At 50.0% G+C, this 6530-nt stretch overlaps 1 protein-coding gene across 1 annotated transcript in view; it reads left to right on the top strand.

Moving 5' to 3' along the window:
• The first annotated feature begins 3580 nt into the window (after positions 1-3580).
• LOC118897516 (probable ATP-dependent RNA helicase DDX60) overlaps positions 3581-6530 on the top strand; it is an 82498-nt gene continuing 79548 nt past the window's right edge. The window contains exon 1 of the mRNA XM_036856798.1: positions 3581-3746. The gene's annotated coding sequence lies outside the window, so the exon portion shown is untranslated. The remainder of the gene's footprint in view (positions 3747-6530) is intronic.

The raw sequence follows: 6530 nt of genomic DNA, 5'->3' as shown, positions 1-6530 counted from the left end.
TTTGTTTTCTATGTCTGTGAGTCTATTTCTGTTTTGTAAATTAGTTCATTTGTGTCATATTTTAGAACTCCACATATAAGTGATATCACATGATATTTGTCTTTCTCTGACTTACGTCACTTAGGATAATCTCTAGGTCCATCCATGTTGCTGCAAATGGCATTATCTCATTCTTTTTTATGGTGAGTAATATTCCATTATATATATGTACCACACCTTTTTTTTTTTTTAACATCTTTATTGGAGTATAATTGCTTTACAATGGTGTGTTAGTTTCTGCTTTATAACAAAGTGAATCAGTTATACATATACATATGTTCCCATATCTCTTCCCTCTTGCATCTCCCTCCCTCCCACCCTCCCTATCCCACCACTCTAGGTACCACACCTTTATCCATTCATCTGTTGATGGACATTTAGGTTGCTTCTTTGTCTTGGCTGTTGTGAATAGTGCTGCTATGAACATAGGGGTGCATGCAGAGCAGGAAGATTTTATACCTTTTAGACAAAGAAACAATAAGTATGTGAAGAATCGGCAAGACAGAGGGCTTTGGGCTGGGGTAGTAGAAGGTGAGAAGTGACCAGGTGAGTTCACACAGCCTTCTGCCTCCTTGGCCCTGTGTTCCCCATCTCTGGTGATGAGGATGTCCTCTGTCCTCTGGTCCCGGGGGATGGGGGGGTGAGGGGTATCCCCTGATTTCAGGGAAGAAGGTAAAGGGGGTGGTTGGAGTGACCTTCCTGCTTCTTGCCGTCCAGCTGAGATGTTCCATGTGCTGAGGTGCCATATTTTGGGGAAGCTTCACTGCCTTGACATCCTCGACATCTTTGAGCCTGCCAGGGATCCCTGAGTTCCTCCAGGGGCACATCTGCTCTCTGGGGGGCTTGTCAGGTGAGAGCAGATATACCCCCATGCCCAACCCCCCGCCCTGGCCAGCTCCTCTGTCCTCCAGATCAGCTGCATTTACCCAGGAGTTGTCACTCCCTGACCACCAGCACGATTATTTCAGCAAGCAATCACGACTTCCCGAGGGAACCAGGGTCACCCCACCCTCTGGTTATGACTAAGTCTGCCTTCTGCAGTCCCACCTGGTGACTTTGCTCCCCGGTCCTGGCCTGTGTGCCCTGCCTGGGGTGCCGCCTCCTTGCGGGGCTGTGAGTACATGGGACAAACCACCCGTCAGTCACGTCTGTCCAGGACAGGGGTCCTGCGCTTGGCTGTGGCCCCTGACTTGAGGGCGGGTGGAAGGAGACCTATTAAACGGTTGGGGGGTCCCCAAGAGGAAGGAGTAGAAGCGATGAGGAAGCATTGGAATGTGCTCAGCAGGGACCGGACAGGCTCCGTCTTCCGTGCTCGCCGGTGACCCTGGCAGCAGGTGGACATGGGATGGAGGGACCGGCCGCAGTCCAGCAGGGCAGAGCTGTCTCAGCCATCCCGGTGAGAAGTGGTGATGCCCGCCCTGGCCTGTGGAAAATGGGAGCACAGAGGTGCTAGATTCCATCCATGTTGGGAGCTCAAGTTCACTGGGATTTGAGTGAAGATTCAACAACAGTCCCCAGGCTCTCATTTGAGCAACTGTTACCTGATCACTCCATTAATCCCAAGAGATGGGAGGGAAATAAATAGATCTAAAGAATACTGTAACTGAAACCGAGGGAGAAGAGGCTCTTAGGAAAAGAGAGGTTGGCTAAAATCTTTCAAAAATTTCGGAGAGAGAAGTCAGTGAATCGTGGACCAGAGGAGCATTGTCTGGATTTCTCCATCACTGACCCATCACTGGTCTCTGACAGAGCAGTTTCAAGGCAGGTCTGGAATAAAGGGGCTCAAGGACTCGGAGGAGGGGAAGAGGTGTAGACAGTGCGTGTAGACCACGAGAGGCCACCGTGCCAAAAAGAGGGTGGCTTCCGCCTCCCTCTGGTAAGGACCCTCCGAGCCCCCCCCCGGGTAAGTACCAATCATCTCCTCAGCTCCAGAGCCTTACGTAAGTCCATCCTGCAAAGTATTGATACCTTTGCTCTGAGCTCATGGGTGTCAGGAGTCAGGACGCTGACCTTTGGACAGGAGGAGGGAGCGGCATTGCCCAGCTGGCCCCAGGCAAGTGCCTTAGAGAGCTTAGTGAAGGAGGGACACAAACGGAAGGTCACTTTAGACCAGTCAGGTGTCAAGTTCCAAGTTCTCTTGTTTTCTTTCTATCATCACAACCAACGCATCACAAACTTGCAAATAAATAATCAATAAAAGCCTGATGGCTGTGAGAAGTGTCCACCTTCTCAGCCCCTGCCCTTTTCTCCAGTCGATAGCCATCTGTCTGTTTTCCCCTGTGGAGCAGTGAGAGCCTGGACCTCTCCTTTCCTCGCGGACAGAGTAGCTCCTGGCTTCCCACTGTTGCTAAGATTCCCCCACCCACCACTTCCTGGAATTCCAGCGTATTTGCACATTGACAGCGCTCATGAAGTTCATGAAATCAAGCACGTGAGCACGCTAAGCGACTGCAAACATCAACAGGCAGAAATTACGTAAAAATAGCATCAATTAAAGTGAGAAGTAGGGAATTCCCTGGCCGTCCTGCTGTCAGGACTCTGCCTTTTCACTGCCTGGGTTTCAGTCCCCTGGTGGGGGAGCTAAGATCCCACAAGCCACGTGGTGCGGCAAAAACCCCACAAGAACAAAAACAACAGAATGTTGCGCTTTCAGTTTTACAGAAGGATATTTCTCGGTCCATGAAAACTCCAAATATAGTTGACACAGAACGGTAATTCTCAGCTTCTCATCACAGAAACTCCAAGTTCATGCGTTCTTAACTGGTTTTGTTTTTCTTTTTGCATAAAGGTGGAATGTCAGATTCCACAGTACCTTACGTTTGAGAAATGGAATATATTTCCTGCCACATCGTTAAGCAAAGGACGTCACAGACATCCGCGATTGCAGCCCTCCAAAGTGAGCCGGTGAGCCCTGAGGGAACTCAGGAAGGAAAAGAACACCTGCAGCCTAGCAGCCACCAGACTGCAGCCACTCCCTGCGGTGAGCCACGCGGAAACTCAGGGTGTGAAAACACAGGACGCTGGCCCCAGAGAGCTGAGGTGCAGATCACAGGAATGATTTCGCTGAGCCCAGACTCTTAAATCTTCCCATGTATAGAAAAGCACTAACTTCCTTAACTTGAGATATCTGGTTTTCCTTAATTAACAATAATCTTCTGACGGTCAGACTACCTGCCCTTTGTTGCAAAAACTATAGAATCTGGCTCCGCCCCCCTCACCTCCTCAGAGCAGTTTCTCAGGGTTTCTTGAGATGCTGCCTCCTGGGCTTGAAGTCCTAAAAATTCCTGCCGAGTAAAACGTAACTCTCAACTTCTAGGTTGTGAATATTTTTTAGGTGGGCACATTTCACCTATTTCTAATTCCGCCTCTTCTTGATTTTATCTTGTTTAGATAGACGTCCCGGATTTCTCTGCCTCATTTCCCTCTATTTCATGCCCAAATCCCAAAGTCCTCTGCTGCCTCTTGCTGGATGCTGTGGCGGAAGGATGCTCAAACCCCCCACCAGCTCACCCAACTGAAGCGCGGTGAAACGAAACTTGAAACTGAAGTGCTGGAGACCAGAAAGGAAACCGAAAGTCTGCCGGACCTCTGGCCTGCCGGGGGCCCCGCCCCGCCCCGCCCGACCTCTACCCTGGTCCTGCGCTCCGCGCCCTCCTGTATCTGCCCAGCGCTCAGCTGCCCTTCAGACGCTGCGGGACCGGCTCCAGGTTCGGTCCGGGGTAAAGGGTGTGAGGGCGTCTCGGGGGTCCCGGGGCGCTGCGGTCTCGCAGGGGCTCGAGGTCTTTGACCTGATGGGCGGGGAGGTGCCCGGCGCGGGCGCTGGGCGCGGGGGATGCAGGGCGGGGGCGAGGGATGCGGGATGCTGCGGGGGGCGGCGCGTCGCAGAGCTCCGGAGTTGCAAGGGGGCTGTGGGCGCTGGCGGGGGCAGGGAGCGCTGAGATCTGAGGTCTGAGGAGGGAGACGAGCGCGCAGGCACTAAGGGTCCTCTTCGGAGAAAGGGTGGGCCTGGGGTTGCTGGGGAGACCAAGGCGCGTCAGAGGCGGGCAGGGCCGGTGAGCCCTGGACGGGGCAGCGCCAAGCAGCTTCCTCACCCCTGCGGAGCCTCGGACCCAAACCAAACTTGCAGAATCAGAGTCTGCATTTTCCTAAGGTCTCCCAGGTGATTCCTACATTTCAGTGGCTTAGCGCTGTAAGAATTTTTTTTTTTTAACGAAGTATTCACGGCCAAGGGGTACGCATCCGTTTTCTATTGCTGTGCAACAAATGATGACCCCTTCAGTGGCTGAAGTCCGTCGAAATTCACCGTGTTAGAGTTTCGGTGGAGGGGAAGTCCAGACACACGGGGGCTGAGCGCGGACCTGCATCTCCCGGCTGGAATGAAGGCTTCCGCTGGCTGGAAGGAGACAGTGCCTTGCAGCCCGTGGGGTTGGAGCTCCCTGTTTCTTGTTGGCCGCAGGCTCCTCCTGGCCTGTAGGGACCCCGCTGAGGGGCTTAGCCTCAGCTTTAGGTCTGCAGAGCCAGCAGGAGAATCTCCTGTGTATGATAGCCTCGCAGATGTACGCCCATCGGGGGAGACGCTGTCCCACTAAAGTCCCAGGTCCTGCCCACGCCCAGGGGACAGGTTATGGGGGGCGGGGCACGCCGGGGAGGCTGGGGTCTCAGAGGCCACCCTCAAGTCCTGCCCACTGCGGGCCAGCTCCTCTCCAGGCCACGTTTCAGGAGCGGTCCCCTTGCGTCCTCCACCATCGCCTGGACCATGTCCTCTGGCTCTGGCTGTCTCTCCTCCAACGTGTAGTCCACGATTCCGCTTTTTTTCCCTTCTTTCGATTTAAGATTTTAAAATCAGAACCCAAACAAGGTTCTGACACTTCTGTGTTTGGAAGTTTGTTACCATCTCTTTTATCCTCTTGCAATTTATTTCTTAATAAGCTGGGGGGTTTTGTTTTAAACTTTATATTGGTGGTGGGTTGCTGTTGTAGTGTTTTTAATCTTGTCTTGTAGTGATTCTCCTAGTCCTCTTGGCATATTTTAACATTTAACATGTTCTTCTGTTTTCTACATTTGTAAACCACAGTTCTTGCTACCAGAGTTTTGATCAAACTCAGGTTTAAGATACTCCCCTCCCCCCGCTGGAGTATTTCACACTGGTGTAGTTCTGTATGGAAACAGCTCTTTGCCTCTATTTTTGTTGTGTTATCACCTAAAAATGCCGAGATCGATTAGTTTACTAGAAGCTGTAAACTGGAAACACCCAGTTCTACATTTTTGTCTCTGTTTGTTAGCTGGGTTACCCCCGGCCTCACAGAAATGAAGCCTCCCAATTTGGCTAATTGTATTAATGTCATACTATCAGGGTTTGTCATAATTTATAGTATTTTATGACTTGAATTCTTGTGATTTGTGTCTATGTTGACTCAAAAATGGAAAACCAGTTAGCAGCACTTAACAAAATTATGATTATGTACAATTGTAGGAAGTCTTTATCTTTGGCTGGGAAACATAGTTCTATATCATTAAGACTACCACTTGAAATGGATACTTCTCAAAATTCAAAGTGTCATGCATACTCTTATTTTTCTTTTTAGCTTCCTTTAATTCTTGTGGATCATACGTAATTTCAATGTTTCTTTTGATTGCCCTCTTTATCTTTTTTCTTCAACTTTCTGTACTTTTAAAATAAATTTTCATTTAAGATGAGTAGTTGGTGAAGTTTCCGACTTTTTAAAAATTTTTTAATTAATTAATTTTTAAAATTCGTTAATTTATTTTTGGCTGCGTTGGGTCTTCGTTGCTGCGCGCGGGCTTTCTCTAGTTGCGGTGTGCGTGCTTCTCATTGCGGTGGCTTCTCTTGTTGTGGAGCACGGGCTCTAGGCACGTGGGCTTCAGTAGTTGTGGCGCGCAGGCTCAGTTGTTGTGGCTGGCGGGCTCTAGAGCGCAGGCTCAGTAGTTATGGCTCACGGGCCCAGTTGCTCCGTGGCATGTGGGATCTTCCCAGACCAGGGCTCGAACCCGTGTACCCTGCATTGGCAGGCGGATTCTTAACCACTGCGCCACCAGGGAAGCCCCTGACTTCTTAAATGTCTAGTAGTACTGTCTTTTTCCTCTCTTGATGAATTGAATGACTGTTTGCATGCAGAATTCTTAGTTCAAAATATTTTCCTCTCAGAACTTTGAAAGTATTCTTTCCTTTTATCAAGACATCCATAATGCTCTCATTTTGATGTGTTGTATCTGTGTGCCAGGTACTAATTTAATCCATTTGTATGCATCAGCTCATACTTTTAAATGGCTTGAAAACACAGCCAGGGGGAGTAATATGATTGTCTGATGAGTGGATGAGTGAAGTGAGAACCGAGAAAGTAACTTACCTCAACTGTAGTATGTTCAGAACTGGGGTGAGAAGCCCGGCGTCCTGCCTGTGAGCAACTCTGCTCACATCTGCCTGTCTGCCTTACACCTCTTTGTGGTGCTTCCGTCTTCCTCTGTATTCC

Source organism: Balaenoptera musculus, chromosome 6 (assembly GCF_009873245.2).
Source record: "Balaenoptera musculus isolate JJ_BM4_2016_0621 chromosome 6, mBalMus1.pri.v3, whole genome shotgun sequence".
In the NCBI taxonomy this organism is placed as follows: domain Eukaryota; kingdom Metazoa; phylum Chordata; class Mammalia; order Artiodactyla; family Balaenopteridae; genus Balaenoptera; species Balaenoptera musculus.
The sequence above is the reverse complement of the archived record's forward strand: the minus strand, read 5'-3'. Positions and strand labels throughout refer to the sequence as shown.